The sequence below is a fragment of the Triturus cristatus genome, chromosome 6 (genome assembly GCF_964204655.1).
Source record: "Triturus cristatus chromosome 6, aTriCri1.1, whole genome shotgun sequence".
Lineage (NCBI taxonomy): Eukaryota > Metazoa > Chordata > Amphibia > Caudata > Salamandridae > Triturus > Triturus cristatus.
The window spans coordinates 1,348,071,823-1,348,094,373 of record NC_140589.1 but is presented as its reverse complement, the minus strand read 5'-3'; the positions used below and the strand labels follow the sequence as shown (position 1 = coordinate 1,348,094,373).

At 45.2% G+C, this 22,551-nt stretch overlaps 1 protein-coding gene across 1 annotated transcript in view; it reads right to left on the bottom strand.

The window, feature by feature from the left end:
• The window catches only part of USP34 (ubiquitin specific peptidase 34), a 2,509,780-nt gene that overhangs the window by 1,459,677 nt on the left and 1,027,552 nt on the right, over window positions 1–22,551 (bottom strand). The gene's annotated exons all lie outside the window — the stretch shown is intronic.

Genomic DNA, 22,551 nt, shown 5'->3' with positions numbered 1-22,551 from the left:
AGGCATCAAAAAGCCACAATTGCTGCCTGACAGATAACTGGGACAGGGACTTCGGAAGCTAGCACTGCATTCTTGTCTCTGGTAGAGTGAGCACATAAGGCCTCAAGGGATTGCATTTTGGCCAATGCACGCAGTTTTTGATGCTGGGCACCATCCATCACGAGATGGTCAGTTTCTGTACCCCCTTTCCTTTCTTGTCTCCAAAATACCCCACTTAGAGTTGATCATTTACTCGGAACTCTTTGGTGAGTACAAGGTAAAACGACAGTGCTCTTTTTGGGTTCAGCCGATTGAGTCTCTCCTCTTCGTAAGAAGGATGAGGTGGAATATACAAGGTCGGCATACTGGTTGACTTGCCTACCTGAAAAGGAGTTATCACCTGCGGTAAAAAGGATGCTCGAGTCCGAAGGACCAGCTTGACTGTATAGATGGTAAGGTATGGAGGATTTGCAGACAGAGCCTAAAACTCACTGATCCTCTGGGCAGATGTTATTGCCTCTAGAAAGGTCGTTTTGATGGTTAGGAGTCTGACAGGGCAATTGTGAACTCGCTAAAAGGGAGAGCACATGAGTCAAGTAAGAACCAAATTCATGTCCAACTGGGGCATAATAATAGGGGTGCTAGTGGGAACATATGTTAGAGACCTTTCAAAAACCTATGTACAATGGGGGATTTAAAGAGAGACTGCTGCTCTGGCAACTGCAAAAATGCTGAGATGGCAAAAAGATAGCCTTTCATCGTTGTCAAAGCAGAGCACTGTTAGGCCCAGGAAAGAACAAACAGGAGAACTTGGGAGAAGAATGCTGACTAAAGTTCCACAAGTTGGTCTGTACACAATGCAACAAACTTCCTCCAACAGTAGGCATATACCACCTTAGTGGACGAATGCCTGGCTGTCAAAATAACATAAGAAAAAGATAACAAAAGGGGGAGGGAGTAGAGAGGTATACAGATAGAATCTACCTCCTGTTCAACTTTTCATAAACAATACGATTCTACCCTATATAAATAACCTGTAAAATTATTTTTTATTTTTTCTAGTGATTCTAAATAAAGTGTAGTAGTGATCCATGAAATGTCATGGAAAAGCATTAAGTGTTTTTAAAATACCCCTCACACACTATGAATCCCATAGTGTCATGCTTCATCATAGGGGTCTTCCCTTCCCTCTACAGGGCGGGGTGTGCTACAACCTGCAGATACGTGGGAGCACTGTAGTTGTGAAAAAATAGGCTATGTGTAGTGTAGGAGTGAGAGTGGTGGGGTTAGTGAAAGTTACAAAAAATTAAAAATTCCTTGGCTAGTGGAAAAAACAATTTTATTCATTTCCCTGGCTGGGAACGTTAAGAAAGGGGATGTGTAGGGGGTGTACCTTAATGCGATACCCACTGCTTTACTCATCAGGACCTAGTGTGATCCCTACTGCACTCAAAATATAATACATGTTTAATGTGATACCCACTGCTTTACTCATCAGGACCTAGTGTGATCCCTACTGCACTCATAATATAATACATGTTAATATAGATTGTATGCCTATCTTTCAAAAGCCAAACCTCATAAATGCGCAAGTCTGGAGATTTTTTTTTTATAGGGGGTACAATGTCCCCTATTATTTTCTATAACCGAATAGGTATCTGAAATGATAAGAAAACATGGAGTAAACAACCATTTTGATTGTTTATCTGAACACATCACTATACTGTGGAATCACACAGGTAAACCAAATTTTGTGATATATTTTTCACAGTTTCTGCAGCACTGGTCCCTTTTCTGAAAACCAGCGATTTGCTGCCCGCTCATTGTGGAACTTAATGTCAGTTTGCTATAAACATATATTTAAAAAGACAAAAACAACTATCACACACACTCATACATATGATCCAATTTCGTTCAGCTCGGGGGCATCGTTCAAGATATAATGAATCATACATCCGGAAATGCAGACATGCTGGAAAAAGTAGGATTGTGCTAGCATGTTTCAGTCCTAATGGCAAATAATTAATCACATAAGAATAACTTAGTACATACACTATTTGGAATGATAGTCAGGCTTCATGAGCTTGCACCGAAGGGGAGGATGCCTTGAATTAATCACTATTGGTAAAGTAAGAAATCACATAGCGTTAGTGTTTAGCAATCGCGCCGTGTCTTCAAGGCAGGATCGCAAAAACTTCTGTGCGTTAGACAAACGAGCCCGGTTGAAAGACTTGGCTTTAGTCTTACTCACATGAAGAAGGATCTGCCCTCGCCTCTGTATGCCTCCGTGCTGCTCCGTGGAACGTTCTAAATGCGTTTGCACTGAGTATTTAACTGATGTAAAATTGGAAAAACCACAGACCGGATTTTCTAAAATAAGGACAAGAGCGTTGAATTACTCCAAAATGGCTACTCTCTCTGTGCCGAGGTTCAGATAAGAGAAGCACTACTTCCTGGTTCGGCGGGGAATGGCCAATCAGATTAAAAAGAGGGTCCACATGAAAAACAACAACCTGGGGTCTGTGTGAAGACCAGGTTAATTATTTTAAAGCTGTTCATTCTATACAAAGATATAAAAAATGTAAAAAACAAGCCCTTCTCAATGGTTGGGAAAAAAAGGATGATCTATCCTCCATAGTTCATACACCTCATAGTTGACGATGTGTGCAGTGGCAACAGGCTGTCAAGTTTTTTTCAGTTGTTCCCCCAAAGCGTTGTTAGCGACACACCAAACGGTGATGTTTATGGTAGTCTCTAACTGAGGTTAACATGGTGCAATAACCAGGAGAATTACGTATATATATATGTATATATATATATTATATATATATATATATATATATATAAAAATATGTACATAAAAGGAGAATTAAATTGTGCTCCTGTTCTTTAAAAACGGGGTTCCTAAATGTTCAATGAAAGGAAGAGACATGGAATCAACAGGTATCTGAAACCTAATTACCTATGATAGTTTTATGTACTATATTATAATCATAATTGACCACATGGGATTTCATCGTTTAAGCCTTCAATATTTGTCCTTAAACGGAACACCCATCTCTGTTCCTTTTCAAAGAGGTACCTCTCGTTTGGGACTTGTTCAATCACTGTCCAGGAGATATCCTCTGGTGTATGGCCTTTTTCTAGGGAATGCGATGCCATTTTTGTGGTGCTTTTTTTGCACCTAATGTTGCTTTTATGTTCTCCTATCCTTGTTTTTACTGGTCGTGTTGTCGTACCCACATATTCTAGTAGGCATGGACAAGTAATGAGGTATATTACGTTGTTACTGTTGCACGTGGTGAATTTTCTCTGTTTTCATTTGGTACCATTGAGGAAAGTGATTTCTTTGCTTTTCTTTGTAAGTGGGCAGACTTTGCATTTCCCACATGGATGGTGTCCATGTATACTAGCCATTGCTGTTGATTGGCCCATGGGTTCACTCTTTCGGGGTCTTGTGTGTACAATCATGTCGCGAATGCTTTTCCCTCTTCTGTGAGAGAAAATAGGTTTGGGGAGATTCAGACCACCACTATCAAGGATCCGCCAGTGCTTGTTAACGATCTTGGTTACTTGGTTGGAGTTGGTGTTGTATGTTGTAATACAGAATGGCCGTCTCTCATCAGGCTTTGGGTTGGCAGGTTCTAGAAGACTCTCCCTTCAGTTGTTGCGTGCACTTTTATAAGCCTGATCTATTACCCGCTTGGGGTATTGTCTTTTTTCAAGCTTCTTTTTGAGATCCTCTGATTGGGTTTTGAAATCACTAACTTCTGTACAATTGCGTCTAAGACGTAAAAATTGTCCGTAGGGAAGATTGTCCCGCAGATATTTGGGGTGGAAACTTTGGTACATCAAAAGACAGTTTTTGGATGTTGTTTTGAAATGTGTTGTGGTCATGAGTCTCCCATCTTTAGGTGATATATTGAGGTCAAGGAAGACCAGTTCTTTGTTTGAAATGGTACTGGTGAAGTTTAGGAATTCATCTTGGTAGTTGAGCCAAGTGATGAAACGTTTGGCTGTTACCTCATCTCCATCCCAGATAATCAATATATCATCTATATACCGTTTCCAGGTATTGATGTGATTGTAAAAGGGGTTGTCTGGGTGTAGAATTTTTGTTGTCTCCAGGTGGTGTACACAGAGTCCAGCTATGCTAGGAGCAAATGTGCTCGCCATGCTGGTCCCGTGCTTCTGGAGATATAAGGTCTGGTTATACTCAAAAGATTTCTCTATCAGTGCCAAGTTACAGCATTCCATAATGACATTTCTAGGTGTTTGATATTCCCAATCAGTGTTAAAAAGGACTTCTTCAATGATGTTTAATGTTTCATTGTGGGGGAGACTGGTATACAAGCTCTCAACATAACAATTAATCAGAAGTTGGTGTTGGAGGTCAAAAGAGAGATCTTTTAGTAGTACTAAGACATCTTTGGTAACTCTTAGATAAGTTGATGTTTTTTGCACCATTGGTCTTAAGTATGCGTCTGCGAATTTTGAGACTGGTTCCAAAATGGATCCTATTCCGGACACAATTGGACGGCCTGGAGGGTTTTCCAGTCTCTTATGTATCTTAGGAATAGTGTCCAGGTAAGGTGTTCTGGGTGAATCTTGGATCAAAAAATCTCCCTTTTTTTGTCATCCATCCATGAGCAATAGCCTCTTCTACCATGCTCATTTTTATATTTATCCTTTCGGTTGGATCCTGATTCAGGACTTCATAATTTCTTTAATCATGGAGGAGGAGTCTACATTCTCTGGCATATTGATCCATTGATTGTATGACTATCGCCCCTCCTTTGTCTGAAGGTTTTATCACCAATTTGGGATTGTTGCTTAGCTCTCGTATTGCTTTCCTTTCTTCACCATTTATATTCTGGAATACTTGGTTTGTAGTAGGGTCTAATTCCTCCAAATCCTTCATGACTGCTTTCTCAAAGGTAAGCAATTTTATGGGGAGAGTGGAGTCGGGTGGTGTGAAGCTAGATTTTGGTTTTAAACATGTATCTCCTTCTTGTATTTCGGTTTTCTCTTTGTCCTTAAAAAAGACTTGTAATTTCAATCTTCTCAGAAATTCTTGTATTTCCTTACATAGTAGGAATTTGTCCATGTTAGATGTCGGCACAAACCCTAGTCCTTTCTCCAAAACTGAGATCTGGGCCCCTGTAAGATTTTCATCAGTCAGGTTCACCACCAAGTTCATTTTCTGCTCGTTGATGCTTTCGTCATGCTCCTGGTTGATACCCTTGCTTGTTCCTCTTCTCTTGGTGTCCAGTAAACATTGTTCCCTCTCCGGTTCCTTCCTTTGTTTCTTCCTTGGCGTGATCCTAAAAAATGGGTCTGATCAAAGTAGGCTTATTCTTGAGGAGAGTAACTCCACGGTGGGTATGCCCCCTGGAGATGTGAAAATGGAGATGTGAAAACGGAGGTGGCCCAAAGAGCTGTGGTGGATACATGGATGGTCCTTGAAAATTACCCCATCCTCTGGGTCCATGTTGGTGTGGGCGTCTGTAATTGCTTTATGATCCTTGGTATCTTGGGCTCTTACCTCGGCTTGAGCCCGAACTATTGGATCCTGTGTCGGAGGAATCCTCATCTGTTGTTTCTTGTTGGTAAGGCTTATAATCATCCTTAATGTATGGATATGTCTGCTTCAATGTAGCTTCGAAATCATTTAGTGTTTTGTAGCTTCTGAGTTGTACTTCTATTGTCTGGATTTCTATTTTTAATTCTTGTGCTAATCTACTTGCTGTTTTTATTATTAGCACAATCCAATCTCTCGTGCAATGCCACGATATTTGTGAGCAATCTTTCTTAAAACTTTTATCATGTTGGAAAATATACGGTTTGTTTCGGACAATCAAACCTTGTGGTGCTGCGTGTGCTTTTAGGTATTCTGACAAGAGTAAACCATGTAGGGCAGTCTTTATTCGGGTGTGTCTTAGTTCTTCTATTTCATCCCAATCATTATTACTAACAGAAGGTTCAGCTGTGTTGAGTCCTTCAAAAGTTCCCAGGGACGACATAATATTTTCTATGTCCTCTTCAGTGAAGGTCAGTCCTGTATTTTCCGCCATAGTATGTGTGTGTGTTGTGTTGTCTTGTCTAACTATAAGTGATATGTATTCTAATTCTCAAAAGAAAAGGAGGAAAGAGTGTTTTTTGGCAAAACACCTCAGCTTAGTGTGGTTAATTTGGAGAAAATTCCCACAGCTGCGCGCTGTCGATACTATGAAAAAGATAACAAAAGGGGGAGGGAGTAGAGAGGTATACAGATAGAATCTAGCTCCTGTTCAACTTTTCATAAACAGTATCATTCTACCCTATATAAATGACCAGTAAAATTATTTTTTGTTTTTTAGTTTTTCTAGTGATTATAAATAAAGTGTAGTAGTGATCCATTAAATGTCATGGAAAAGCACTAAGTGTTTTTAAAATACCCCTCACACACTATGAATCCCATTATGTCATGCTTCATCATAGGGGTCTTCCCGTCCCTCTACGGGGCGGGGCGTGCTACAACCTGCAGATACGTGGGAGCACTGTCGTTGGGAAAAAATAGGCTATGTGTAGTGTAGGAGTGAGAGTGGTAGGGTTAGTGAAAGTTATATAAAAATTAAAATTCCCTGGCTAGTGGAAAAATCTATTTTATTAATTTCCCTGGCTGGGAACGTTAAGAAAGGGAATGTGTAGGGGGTGTACCTTAATGTGATACCCCCTACTGGGTCAACATGTTTCGTAAGCAGTCCCCACTGCTTTACTCATCAGGACCTAGTGTGATCCCTACTGCACTCAAAATATAATACTTGTTTATATAGATTGTATGCCTATCTTTCAAAACCTAAACTGCAAAAATGCGCAAGTCTGGAAAAAAATAATAATAATAAAAAAAAAATATAGGGGGTACAATGGCCCCTATTATTTTCTATAACCGAATAGGTATCTGAAATGATAAGAAAATTTACTTTGGTCACCGACTGAGCCAGCCTACCACCACCAGAGAGTGTTCTGACCTCATGTGGAGAATGGCTGCACGCTCTGAGGCACATAACACCTTTCCTGGGTGCAGGTGTTCACACCTTCCCTTGGTCAGGAAGAGCCATCAGTCGCAGGGGGCTTCAAAGACCTTGCCGCCTTTGTAATGCGACCCGAGCCTCTCCTGTTAGAAAGAGCAGGGCCACTTCCTGTACTCGCCCCCTTTTTGGCGTGATGACAAGTAGGAAACCTTAGATAGAATAGAAGGTGTGCAAAACCCCTCCCCCCCCCCCTCTGCGAACCCCACCCTTCAGGTGCTGGAGGCGAGGAGAAGTTACATTTTCAGTGCCCACTAACTTGAAGATGGTGGGACTTATCCAATCAGGGCTAGGACTATGTACCCCTCCTGCAGGAGGTGGGCATAATAGAGGATGAAGACACCCCAGATAAGGGACCCATTGGTCACGACCGGTCACCTCCTTTTAACACCCCTAAATCTAGTATTTAGGTGGCATCCCCAGACCCTGAACTTCAATTCCTGACGACCAAAGAAGAGCCGGACACTACAGAGCCGCACCCAAAGAGAAGACTGCAGAGATCTACTGACTTGGCCCCAGCCCTATCGGCCTGTCTGCAGCCCTCAAAGTTCCTGCAGCAAAAGACAACTCATCCTGCAGCCCAACAACGTCCAGACCCTTGAGAGGACAGCCTGCCTTCAATAAAGACCAAGATATCCAGAGAACAGTGGAACTGTTCACAAAGCAATTGTCTTCAAAGTAAAGGCTCTGTGAACTGACAATCGGTGAAGCTTGTCCCGAGTTCCACCTCTACACCCGATGCCTCCGCCTGAGTCCAAGTGGTCCACCGGTTCCGGCAATGCTCCCCAGCACTCCAGAGTCTGAGTACACAGTAAGCTGACCTCTCCTCGATGTCGCTTGCAGCCTCTGCACGGAGACCCCGTCATCCGCTACCTGCTCTAATAAGCGGTGTCTGACATAAAAAGAACCCCTGCACCCATCCAACACGGAGCCTTGGTGAAGAGCACAAAAGGTGTCCCTATGTCCCCGGGCATCGCAATTTAACTCTGCTGTTGTTGGTTTTCTTCGACCAGCCTCCTGGCCTGAGCCTACAGCCCTTTTCAGATTTGGTTGGTCTCCATTGCTTTTCATTGGTGACACACCACGCTGCCCGTCTTAGCCCGTCATAGTCTGGAAGAGGCTGGGCTGGGCCACATCTGTTGGTTTTCTTTCTATCAGCGGGGCAATAGAGCGATCTTTCATGGAACAATATGCAGAGTAACCACGGACTATCGAAGTGTGGAAAGATTGTGGATTAACCGGGAAGCGTGAGTAGTATTTACCTGTCTTTTCCAGTCCATAATGGGGAAACGAAAAGCACAGGATGCACAAAAGACAAGACCGGTAGCAGGCACAAAGCAGACCCTACTGAACTATTTGACTGGAGCTATGGGGGCCATAGAACAACAAATTAGCTCAGTTGAGGATTTCATAAATACAGAGAAAATAAGCACGGAGGGGTCATCTGCGGTAGTGTTGACAAAAGTAGGTTTGTCTACTTCCGCTCCGACTCATTTAAGCCCATTAAAAGGGGAATTTAAATCAAATGGCTGTATTTTAGACATCTCGGATCAGATATCGATTAGCGAACAGGAGAGTGCCTCGCAGCCACCTGGCAAGCGACCAAAGAAAATAGGCTGCCCGTCCGGCCCCAAAATAGATGTGGGATCCGTGGTGACTAGTCCTGTGTATACACCCTCTAACAAAATAACTAAGAAAGTCAAGGGCCAGACTAAAGCAAAACTAAGGAACAAAGAAACATCGGTGGTGTGTGAAAACCATTTTAAGAATGAACTTGAAACCTTAAAAACTAAACTGGAGTCACTGTACAATCTTGTTAGAGATTTTATGTCAATAATGACCACCAGATTAGATGCGATTGTGGCCACATTGACAAAGTGTGTAGAGCACAGCCAGATTACAGATATGAAGAAGCCTGATGTGCATATTACCAGTGATGATCCTCTATCTCTGTTAGAACATCAAAATATTTCAGAGTCTAAAAACCATAATATGAATCTGCCATCTGAGAGGCTGGATTTAGGCCCATAACCCTTAGTGACCCCACGAACCTCAGTAACATCAGAGGAGAGTAGCAGGGGCACACACCTCACATGACAAAAGCAGTAAGTCTTCCAAAAATTGACCACATTGGATCTTCCCCGAGCGGCCACGCCATGCATTGTGGTTTTAGCCAATGTACCAACACTGTCTTATGGGGTTAAGAGAATTGGGACACGCTTAGAAATAAAAGCCTTTGTTGGTTGGGAACCAAGATTGGACAGACCGAAAAGCTATTCTCTGAGTTTAAGATGGCAAGAAGGATAAGCTGGGTAGGGCAAGGGTTAAAAGGGTTAAGTGGCGACTGTGTGGTATTATCATTTACCAACCCGCAGTTCGTGCAAATGATCTTGTCCAGGGCTGGTAACCAGGTTCTCCTAAGAAATGGAATAAATATTCTTTCCCTGGGTTACTTTTATCAACCCACACATGCTATTTTCCCAGTGGCCCCAATAGTTCCCCATCTTGTAAATCCTAAACAACAATACAATGTTCAAACACATAATAGGTTTGATTTCCTCACTACTTTAGAAGAGGTGGACTGACTGAAACTGCTACAAACTAGGAAGCAGTCCTCTCTGCCCGAAATAAGTGGTAAAACTCTTGAGTGTACCCAGGTGCCCCAATGTGTTAAAGACATACCCAGAGGAGTATAGAACTGGGGTCTCCAGAGGATTCATACAGGATGAGTGAGGGCAATTTATCTGGAATCAACAAAGGTGATATCGCGGGTGTAGATGTTCGTACCCTAAGCCCCAATATACCCGACATACACACAAGTTCACTGTCTAAGCAGTTTCATCAGGCTACATCCCCAGTAGCAGAATTAGGAGTTTTATCAGAGGTAACAAGGGAGGATAGGAGGAACTGTTGTGCAATCATGTTTTGGAATGTGGCCGGGTTGAAAACAAAGGTGATTGACCATACTTGGTGCGATTTTGTTAAAAGGTTTGACGTTTTTGGTGTCCAGGAGACATTGACTCATGACCCCATACATATAAATGGCTATAGAACCTTCCACATTTCTGCAATTCCTTAACCCCATGGGAGAGCAAAGGGGAGACTGTGTTTTTATGTGTCGAATCTTTTGACCCTGGAAAAAACTGCTCAGATTAGTGCCGATTTTAATTACCAGATCCTTCTGCTTGACATTGATAATTCACGGAGTTTGCTTGTTGTTAATTTTTATAATAACATCTCATTCGACAGGTTCAAAGCAGTATTGAGATCAATTAATACTGTGGTACAAAATACCCAGGCCACATCCACGAGAGATGTATGCACTATATGGGGCGGGGATTTTAATTGCAATATTTTGCAACCATGCAGATAGTGGGTGCTGTGGTATTTCTTCTGATAATGATCATTCTTTTGACCATTTTATACATAATAAGTATGGGGATATTTTGAATGAAACTATGTTTGAAGTAGATCTCGGTTTTGGCAATAAGCTATGCTTCAACTCAGCCCCTTTCAACCCTACCTATTTTGGGCAAGGTAAATCTTCGACAATTGATTTTATCCTGGCATCTTGTAGATACGCCTCCAGAGTCGTGGATTTTCATACCTACGAGATATCAGTGAGTGATCATTTTCCCTTGAGCACATCAATTAGGACAAAAAGAAATTTGGACAGTTCCAGTAATCAAAAAACGGTAACAATAGGGAATATCACTATCTAGACAAAATGGGTATGCCTTAAAATGGGACAAATTAGACCCAGATAAGTTCACAGGGAAGGTGGTTACAAACTGCTATGAGGCGGTTAATGTCTGTCTAGATGTAGACTCCTTGCATAAAGACATTATTGCTGGGTATCTGACAATTTCGAACTAGGTTAAGCAGGACTTATTTAGGAAACTCAAAGCGAATAAGCCCAAATTAGGATGGTTTGATACAAATTGTTCTAAGGCCCATGCTAAACTTAAAAAGGCCTTACATACAGAGCCTAGAATAGCAGAAGAGGTTAGGAATGCTCACAGTGAGTACAATGAGACTTTAAAGTTAAGGAAAAAAACACTGAAAAAAGAAGCCTGGCAGGAGTTACACCTAGCATCAAAAACAAGGGATTCATCCGCCTTCTGGAAGGCAGTCAATGCACCATTTCTGATGGAGAGAGACAGGGCGTCTATTGAGATAGCCATTAGTGAGGCAGAGTTGGTTGAGCATTTTGAAGAATTATATAGCAATCCCACCCTTACGCCTACAGCAGGGCTGGTGACTGACGAGTCCGTAGTATCCACAGTATGTAAGGATAATAACAAACTGAGATTTGAGTTGAGTGAGATCATTTTGGCTATTGAGTCAAGCTTGGGAGGAAAGGCACCCGGACCAGACGGCATCCCAGTTCACCTTTTTAAACATAATACCCAATTGTGGGGTCCTTTATTAACTCAAGTATTAAACGCATGTAGTATGACTGGTCTCTTACCATCCTGGTATGAATCAACACTGGTTCCGAGTTTTAAAAAAGAATACAGTTCGGGCCCAGCCTGTTATAGGCCAATTTCTTTGCTTGACTCGACAATTTAAATTATTGGATGAGTCTTGCTTTCTAGACTACAAGACTGGGCAGAAGATCATTCAGTTCTCAGTGATTTACAGTTTGGCTTTCGAAAGGGATTGGGCACTGTCGATCAGGGTTTAAATTTAAATATGTTGATTGGAAAATACACCAAGGCTAAAAGGGGCAGGCTGTTTTTAACGTTTGTTGATTTAACTGCAGTGTTCGATAGTGTGATTCACGAGGAACTCTGGAGCATTTTAACAAACTTGGGGGTGGAGAGCACCATAATAGCTTTTTTAAGACAACTATATACAGGGGCGAATGCAAGGATCAGATACGGGGCTGGAGGGGAATGCACTAAGCACTTTAGAGTGAGGAGGGATGTGAGACAAGGGTGCGTCCTGGCTCCCTTCCTGTTCAAAATATATATGAACGACCTGGGATGTACTTTAGATGAAGAGTGCCAGGACCTCCCTCAAATCAGTACCTGCGCTAATGTATGCCGATGATGCAGTTCTCATGGCACGCACTCCCGTGGGTATCCAGAGGCTAGTGGGTAGTTTCTCGAAGTATATGTCCAAATTGGGTCTAAATTTTAACCTTTCTAAAACTTATGTGATGAAATGTGGGTCGGACAGCGCAAAATGCAGTCCTGTTATATTAGGCATGAAACACATTGAATGCTGTAGCACTTTCTCCTATTTAAGGATCCTTTTTGACAGAAGGGGGACCTGGACCCAGGCGATAAAGACCAGGAGGCTGTTGTTTTTAAAAGCTGTTGCAGCACTTTCAAATTTTAGCAGGAAGATTGGAAAACGTGATCCAGATGTTTTAATAAAGATTTATAAGGCTAAATGTATTTCTATAGCCACCTATGGGGCAGGCATCTGGGGCTATGAGGATGTTAACCAACTACAAATTATTGAGAATAAGTTCTTAAGATTCTTACTCATAGTCCCTGATAGTACTGCCACTTTTATTTGCTACACTGAATTGGGCATGACTTATATAGCTGATTTATGCAAAACTCAACCTGTACTTCTGTGGCACAGGATCTGGACCTCGGAACAGCGGGAGCTAAACAGACAGATACTAAGGGATTGTGGTAATCTGGATGGGGCTTTGAGCATTAGATGGCTTGAGTATATTAAAAATGTTCTGGGTAATCTTGGCCACCCTGAATACTATTCGGAGCCTTTAAGTTTAAGAGAGGTCCAGAGGAAAGACCTTAAAATTAGCTAAGTTACCTGGAAGATAAGAGAAGAAATGTGGAATTACAGAAAATAATTGTTCAAGCTCACCAGCTAATAGTCCTGTCTGCTAGATTCCAGCCTTATTTAGAGCTGCTAACAAAAGAACATGATAGATTTTTGCTGACGCGACTGAGACTGTGAATTTTCCATAGGCTTGTCACTTTTCGGAATGATTGGACAAGAGAGCTGTGTAAATGTCCATGTAACGATGTGTCCGCCCAATCGACCATGCAAGTATTATTCTTTTGTAAATTTTACTCTCGCAATAGAAAAAGGTGGATCCTGCCGATCTTAAGGCATAGTGGCCCAAGACAATGCCGTCCTTCTTTTCTGTTTTTACAAATATTAGGAGAAAAACAGATGATCAATTTTAATACTTTTAAAGAATGTTTTAAGATGCAGAAATTAGATTATGATGTAATCAATTTTTAAAGCTTATTGACCACAGCTGTGTACCAATCGTTTAAAAAAAATTTATGAATTTTTATCTATTGTGTATGTACATTCGGTGGTTTGTCTTTTTACTGTGCTTTTATGATTATCGTGTTTATAATCGAATAAAGCTGATTGAATTGAATCGATTGCTCCAGTCCTGAATTGATTTGTATTGGGCGACTGACCTCGAACTTGCCCCCCGGCTGCTGGTGGTGTACTGCTGGTGCTGAACTGAACCTTGCCCAATGCTGACCTTAACTCCAGAAGGCTGGTCTTGAATGTCGATGTTGCCTATACATGTGTTGAATGTTTTCTTCCTCCCGTAGGTTAACATCATGAAATCTGAAAATTGCACTGTGTCCACTTTTTACACTGAAAAGTATCCATATTGAAAAACGTATATAACCAAGACAAAGTACTGTGGTTCAACAAAATAAATATAACCAATTACACTATTTTTATAAATTGGTCTCCGATTTATTCATTGAGTGTGTCTCTCCATTAGTCACTGTGTACACAACAAATGCTTAACACTACCCTCTGGTAAGCCTAACTGCTCTCCCACATTACCACAAAAGAGAGAATTAGTATTATCTACTTTAGCCTCTGGGGATCCACTGGACTTTCTGGCCACTATACCTCATTTTAGTATAATATATAGAAAGCCAGCTTCCTACAGTGCTTAAAACCGTTGCCTCAACACCTCGAGGCAGAGGAGTTGAGACCCTACATCTCCATACTTGTTCGTGTAACACGTAGTAAGGTAAACAAGGGTACCCCAATACTAGAACCTAGGGTGAGGTAATGTTTTTGAAGACAATGGTTACTATGTGGCCAAAATAGTCCAAAACAGACGCAAGAGTTGCTTCAGAAATGAGAACACTTGGCCTGAGTCAGGATAGGCAATTAATGCCAGAAGGAGCAAGGAAATGTGTAGCGAGAGACACGTTCCAATCAAAATAACATGTGTTGCTTATTTTCAACAATATACAAAAAATAGTTCAGGTGCTCACATAAAAAAGTGACAGCAAGCGTGATGTGATAAGTGAGGGTGACTTTAAACTATATACATCGCATTGACAACACACAAAAGAACTCCTCACGAACAAATCATTAAAAAATGCATGCAGTTCTTGTTGTAGGGGGTTGATGGCGTTTCGATCTCAGTGACTTGAGATCATCTTCAGGACATAGCAAATGCGAGCAAGCTGAATCTATAAAAAACATTACATAGTATGTTAAAGTATAGTCCCTGGATTTTCTTATTATTAACTATTATTGTAAACAAGTGAAGTAGTGCTCCCATTGAGAGATAAATCCTCATGTTGCTAACCACTTGGTTATTTAGTGCCATTCACGGTCTGGTATTCAAATTCTGTGTCAGACATATTTACGTAATTGCAGTGTAGGCAAGGGAAGAAACTATGCCCAGAATTGAATAGTAATTAGAATAGGTGAGGTATAGACGCGTAGTTGAAAACGAAATGTTTGAAATACGTTGAGGAGAAAAAAGGGATAGTCCTGCCAAAGCGCAAGTTTATTGACAGGAAGAATAAGAAGCGCGTAAATTGTGAAAACACAAAACTTACTCTGAAACCGGACAAAGCAGGTGAGAATGTAGAAGGACAGTAAAGAACAAGTTACTTACCTTCGGTAACCATATATCTGTAAGAAACATAGGTTAGTTATAGATTCCTTACCTTAGACTTACCCCCAGGCGTCAGACTGGATCCAGAAAGTTTTTCGTCAGCAGTACCCCTGCGCGTTGTAAGGTGGCGTCAGTCGACTCTGCATCCGTCATTGGCGTCGTGGTCGCCGGGATGACGTCGCAATAGCTACCTAGACACCGACCTCGCGCGCTGACGTCAGTTCTGTACACGACTTTCCATGAAACAAGCACAGAGCCTTGCAAGACACTGACCACTGGTGCACAAAACTAGGGCCCTGAAAGGATGTCCTTAACCCTATAAGTCAGTTCACAGAACAGGGAGGATGGGTGCGGCGGTAATGAATCTATAACTAACCTATGTTTCTTACAGATATATTGTTAACGAAGGTAAGTAACTTGTTCATCTGAAAGAGACTATAAGTTAAAGATTCCATACCTTAGAATAGACACCCCAGCAAAAAAAAAAAAAAAAAAAAAAAAAAGGTGGATGATCAGCGAGCTAATTTCACACCAGAGAGTCCTGGAGAACAGAACGGCCAAAGAAGCTATCTCTTCGGACTTGGCTGTCCAGGCAGTAGTGTCTCATAAAAGTGTGCATTGATGCCCACGTAGCAGTCTGACAGATGTCAATTAGGGGGACACCCCGTCCCAAAGCAGTAGTAGTCGCCGTCGCCCTGGTACAATGGGCACGCAGCCCCACTGGAGGCTCCTTCTTAGCCAAAGAATACCAGGCTTTGATGCACAGAACGACCCATCTGGAGATGGTCCATATGTGCACAGCCCGACCATTTCTTAGCGCCCACGTAACCAACAAAAAGCTGGTCGTCCACCCGGAATTGTTTGGTGCGATCTAAGCAGAAGGAACGCGCACGTTTTTGATCCAGATGGTGGAGCTTCTCTTCCCCATGAAGGAGGCGGAAAGAAGGTGGGCAAAGTGATGGTTTGGCCAATGTGTAAAGAAGTAACCACCTTGGGAAGAAAGGAAGGTCTAGTTCTAAGGACAACCTTGTCCGGATGGATAACCAGAAAAGGAGGCTTGGAAGACAGAGCTTGCAGCTCACTCACCTTGCGACCAGAAAAGCAGTTTTCAAAGTGAGGAGTCTGAGAAGACAGTTATGCAGTGGCTCAAAGGAAGCACACATAAGATATGTCAAAACCAAGTTCAAGTTCCACTGGGGCATTACGAAGGGAACAGGAGGAAACAGATGAGTGATGCCCTTAAGAAATCTATTTACAACAGGTGACTTGAAAAGAGAAGGCTGATCAGGGAGCCTGAGGAGGGCTGAAATGGCCGAGAGGTAGCCCTTAAGAGTGCCCAGAGCAGAGCCCTGCTGGGCCAAATATCGGAGGAACAAGATATCAGAAAGAGGGGCAGTAAGGGAATCCACAGCCTTTGCTGTGCACCATGCCACAAATTGATTCCATCTTCAGGCGTATACTGTCTTAGTGGTGGGACGCCTGGCTGCCAGGATGACATCAAAGGCTTCGGGAGGAAGATCGAAAGGTGTCAACTGCCACCGCTCAATCTCCACGCAAGGAGGTGGATGCTTGACAGGTTTAGGTGGAGGACCATCCCCTGCTGCTGCGACAGAAGATCCTCCCGAAGAGGCAGTCGTATCGGAGGATCGATGGCCATGTTGAGCAGCTCGGGATACCAGACACTTCATGCCCAATCCGGAGCCACAAGAATGACTTGGGCTCGGTCGCGCTTGATCTTCAGCACTCTGGGCAGAAGTGGTATAGGCAGAAAGGCGCATAGAAGACTGCAACTCCACTTGCGACAAAAAGCGTCGCCTAGCGAGTGCCGCCTTGGAAATTCCAACGTGCAGAATTGCTGACATTGCGCATTCTCTTCGGTGGCAAATAGATCTAACCGAGGCTCTCCCCACTGATGAAAGAGACTTTGCACCACCTCCAAGTGAAGACGCCATTCGTGATCAATCATGCACCTGCGGCTGAGTTCATCTGCCCTGGCGTCCAGGGTACCTGCCAGGTGTTGAATCATCAGGGATATGCCCTGATGTTCCAGCCATGTCCTGAGGCGGAGGGTCTCTTGACATAGGGTCCACGACTCAAGCCCACTCTGTTTGTTGCAGTACCACATGGAGGTGGTGTTGTCAATGAACACCTGCACTACTCTTCCCCGGACAGAGGGAAGGAATGCTTTGAGTGCAAGACGAATTGCCAGAGGCTCCAGAAGGTTGATGTGAAGCCCAGACCCCACCTGAGACCAGAGCCCTCTGATCTCCGCCTCTTCCATATGTCCGCCCCATCCCAGAAGGGATGCATCTGTCACCACTGTGTGTTCTGGTTGGGGAAGGAAGAGGGATCTGCCGTTGACCCAATCCTGGTTCATGAGCCACCACTGCAATTATTGCGCAGTGCCCTCCAAGATCTGGACGCAATCGGACAGATTCTCCTGATGCTGTGCCCACTTGAAATTCAGGTCACACTGCAGAGCCCGCATATGCCACCTGGCATGATCGACCAGCAGGAGGCCATGGGGCCCAGCAGCCTCAGGGTCATCCTGATTGAAACCCGGGATAGAGGCTGGAAGATCAGAATCATAGCCTGAATATCTCGGACTCGCTGCTCGGGAGGATAAACCCAAAACTGCGTTGTGTCTAGAACCGCTCCGACGAAGAGGAGCTTCTGAGAGGGAGTCAGGTGTGACTTCGGCACATTGAGAACCCCAGCAAATGCAGGAGGTCGGCCGTAGTCTGGAGGTGGGGGACGACAGCCTGGGGCGAGCCCGCCTTCAACAGCCAGTCGTCGATATAGGGGAAGACTGGAACCGCTGATCTGCGCAGATGAGCTGCGACCACAGCCATCACTTTAGAGAACACCTGAGGGGCGCTGGTAAGGCCAAAGGGGAGCACGGTAAACTGACAGTGCTCGTGGCCTACCGTGAACTGCAGGTAACGCAGGTGGGCTGGCAGGACGGGGATGTGAAAGTTAAGCGTCCTGCAAGTCCATCGCTACCATCCAGTCTCCAGGGTCGAGGGCAGACAGGACCTGAGTGAGCGTCAACATTTTGAACTTCTCCTTCCGGGCCTTTGTCCTTCTTGGGCACCAGAAAGTAGTGGGAATGGCAACCACAACCTACTTCTGGGGCAGGAACGTGCTCGATGGCACCCTTGGCCAAGAGTGCCGAAACTTCCTGTTGGAGAAGGGTCAGGGGATCCTCTGACATGCAATGGTATTGAGGTGGGATGGAGGGAGGTTTAGTCTCGAAGGTGAGGGCCCCTTCGGACTATCTGCAAAACCCACCTGTCCGACGCGATGGTGCGCCAGTGGGGGATGGCGGATCCTGTTGCCCACTGGCGTTTGGTGGCCCTGGAAGGTCGGACTAGGAGCGTTTGGAGGCTGATGCAGAGGGGGCTGTGGCGGACTGTCCTGCACGCTGGCCCCCAGAACCACGCCAGTGGTTCCCACGTCCCTGGCCACACTGATGCTGAAAAGCCTGCGCCGGCCTGTGGTTCTGGGTGGGACGTAGTGGGGCAACCCTTCCGTAGCCACAACAGGCAGACTGTGCAAGGCGGGTGGTGGAGAGGCTCAAGGACCATCAAAGGGCATGTCCATAAGGGTGGATTGGACATTCCCGGAAAAACCAGTCGAACGCAACCAGGCGTAGCATCGAAGGGCTACTAACGTGGAAATCGTCCTGCCAAATGCATCGGCGGTATCCAGCCCACCGCGGATGGTAAACTTTTGCTGCGTCTCTCCCCTCGGCAACTGCACGGAATAGCACAGCCCGGGCCTCCGTCGGGCACTGAGGTAGCACTTGTGCCACCGTATCCCACACAGAGTGGGAATAACGGCCCAACAGGCATGCGGTGTTTACCGACCGCAGTCCAAATCTGGAGGAAGAAAACATCTTCTTCCCAACTTTTTGGATTCCCTATCAGGTGGGGCAGTAGGGAAGGCGCCTTTGGATGTAGAGGCTTGGACCACCAAACTCTCAGGGGTGGGGGTTTGGGAGAGGAAAGTGGGGTCGCCCAGGACCGGGCAGCGGCATCGGGCACTCATCCTATCCACAGGAGCCACTGTATTGGGCCTGGACCAGGTGCCCAAAAGGATGTCCGTTAGGGCTTCATTGAACGGCAGCAGGGGCTCCACAGAGCTCGCTGCCGGTTGAAGCACCTCTCTCAAGAGGTTAATCCTGACTGTCACCATAGGGAGATCGAGGTGGAGAGCCTCCACCACCCTAAGCAACACCACTGCATATGACGCTCCCTCCTCCATTGCCACGGTAGGAGGAGACAACATGCTTAGGTCTGGGGAGGTATCCAGACCACTGGCATCCCCCAGTTCCTCTCTCCAGTCCGGATCATACCCCATATGGTCTGTTAAAGGGTCACCAGACCCCTCCAAGTCTTCCTCATCCTCCTCTGGCTGCCAATCTGGCTGAAAATGGGCAGGATGAAACACAAGGACAAAAATACCCATCGGTGCCGGATCCAGCGTCAATTGGCACCGGATCCGGCTTCGGTCGACGCCGGCGTCACCTGCGGACGTGGTTCTGGTAGAGTCGGCACCGGCGGAGGTGTAACGAGGTCGACCGGTGCCGATCCGGATCCAGGCCCGGATCCAAGGGTGTCCTGCAGTGCCAAGGCCGAAGCCGCCGGCGACGAAGTACACGGGGCCAGAAGGATCGGCGGCAGGGCTGCCCAAAGATAGCGTGCATCATTCCTTAAAATTGACAAAGTTGGGCAGAGGTCACTCTCGGTCCGGGAAGGAAGGGAAGGCCGGTGTCGACCCTGAAGGATCCGCACGCGGAGCCAAGGGAGGGGCACCACCCGCACCCTTCGTTGCGTCGGCCAATGGAAGAGGGGAAGTAGAAGAGCGACAATGCTTCTTCGACTTCTTTTTGTGCTTCGACTTACCTGATCCTGAGTGCAAAGACTTAGAAGAGGACCGGGACCTTGAGCGACGTGGAGCTGATTGCCGGGCTTCGAGGAGCTTTCGGGACCGCTCCTGCAAAGTCTTTGAGGCCATGGTTCGGCAGAAGGAGCACGACTTGGGGTCATGGTCGCGCTCCAGGGAGTAAGAGGCACATGCAGTGCGGATCCGTCACCAACATTAGTGGGGTACAGGAACCACATGCCTTGAAGCCGGGCATCACTTGTGCACCAGGAGTTGATGGAGACTAAAAACAAAGTCGACAAAAGTTGCAAAAAAGTCAGTCTAAAAAGTGACTGGGGGTACCGCTCTCTCTGTATCTGCGCTTGCAGGAACGGAAAATAAAGAACTGACGTCAGCGCGCGAGGGCGGCATCTATGTAGCTACTGCGACCTCATCCCGGCGAGTACGACGCCAACGACGGGACGTGGAGTCGACCGACACCACCTTCCGACGCGCACGGGTACTGCTGACGAAAAACTTTCCGGATCCAGTCTGACGCCTGGGGGTAATTCTAAGGTAAGGAATCTATAACTAACTCTTTCTTTCAGATGAGGGACGCAACCAAGGCGTTCAGGCGGTGAGTGGTAGAAGAACGATAAATGATGAACGCTGGGAATGGCATCTACCAGTAAGCTGTTTCGACCCAGGTGACTAAAGGTAAGAAAATATCTCTGACACAGAATTTGCATACCAAACCGTGAATGGCACTAAGTAACCAAGTGTTGAGCAACATGAGGATTTCTCTCTCACTGGGAGCACTAGTTCACTTGGTTACAATAATAGTTAATAATAAGAAAATCCAGGGACTATACCTTAACATACTATGTAATGTTTTTATAGATTCAACTTGCTCGCATATGCTACGTCCTGAAGATGATCTCAAGTCACTGAGATCGAGACGCCTTTGACCCCCTACAAGAACACCATTCATTTTATTTTATAATTTGTTCATGAGGAGTTCTCTTGTGTGTGGTCAATGCGATGTATACATTTTATAGTCACCCTCACTTATCACATTACGTTTGCTGTCACTTTTTTATGTGAGCATCTGAACTATCTTTGCATATTGTTGAAAATAAATAACAAATGTTATTTTGATTGGCACGTGTCCCTGGCTACACCTTTCCTTGCTCCTTCTGGCATTAATTGGCTATCCTGCTTCAGACCTTGTGTTCTAACTTCTGACACAACTCCTGCGTCTTTCTTGTTTGAGTAACACATCACTGCTGTACTGTCCATCAAGATCTGGACAAACCAACCTTGGATAGAGAGGAGGAAGGCCTTGAGCGCCAGCCTAACCAACCACAATTCCAGCAAGTTAAAGTGAAGCACCTGCTCCTGCAGAGACTAGAGGCCTCTAGTCTCAAGGTTGTAAAGATGAGCCCCCCTCCTAGGTTGGAGACATCTGTCACTATTGTGCTCACGGTCGGAGGGGTATTTAAGACCACCCCATGGTGCAAGTTTACCATGTTACTCCACAAAACCAGTAAACCACATCTGTTGCAGCTCTGGGAGATTACAATGGAGTCTGACTGGTCTCCACGTGCTGGAACCACTGCCTGGGAAGGCGCTAGATCAGAGCCCCTATATGCCAATGTGCATGCATGACCAGGAGAATGCAGGAAGCCAGTAGACCTACCAGACATAACACCATCAGAAATAGAACTAGTGTGACCTGCAGGAAGGATGGTACGATCTTCTGGATGTCGAGACTTCTCTGTGAAAGAGGAAAGGCGTGGAGAAGGGTAGTATCCAGAACAGGCCATATGTACAGGAGGCACTTGGAGTGCTCAAGGTGAGATTTGGGCTTGTTGATTGAAAAGTCCAGGCTTAACGAACAAGTTACTTACCTTCGGTAACGATGTATCTGTAAGAAACATTAGTTAGTTAGATTCCTCACCTTAGAATATCCCCAGGCGTCAGACTGGATCCGGAAGATTTTTCGTCAGCAATACCCCTTGCGCGTCGCTAGGCGTCGTCTGCGGCTCCGCGTCCGTCGTCGGCGTCGTGCGCCGGAATGACGTTGGAGTACTTAGACGCCGCCCTCGCGCGCTGACGTCAGTTCTTGTACATAGCCTTCCGCGCCAGGAACGCAGAGCCATGCAAGATACCGACACTGGTGCCAAAAAATTCTAGGGCCCTGAAAGGGATAGCCTTAACCCTAGATGTCAGTTCGCAGAACGGGGAGGATGGGTGGGTCGGTGAGGAATCTAACTAACTAATGTTTCTTACAGATACATCGTTACCGAAGGTAAGTAACTTGTTCATCTGAAAGAAACACGTTGGTTGGATTCCTCACCTTAGAATAGATACCCAAGCAATACCATCCCCGGTGGTGGGTCTGCGAACCAAGATCACACCAGAAAGTCCTGGAGGACAAAACGGCCAAAGAAGCCATCCCTCCGGACTTGGCTGTCGAGGCAATAATGCCTGGCAAACGTGTGTAGCGAAGCCCACGTTGCCGCCTGACAGATGTCCTGCAAAGGGACACCCCGTCCCAAAGCAGTAGTAGCCGCTGTGGCCCGAGTAGAATGGGCGCGCAGCCCAACAGGAGGGTCCTTTTTTGCCAAGGAATAACAAATTTTGATGCACAAAACGACCCACCGAGAGATGGTCCGTTTGTGCACAGCTTTCCCCTTCTTAGCACCCACGTATCCAACGAAAAGTTGGTCTTCCACCCGGAACTGCTTTGTG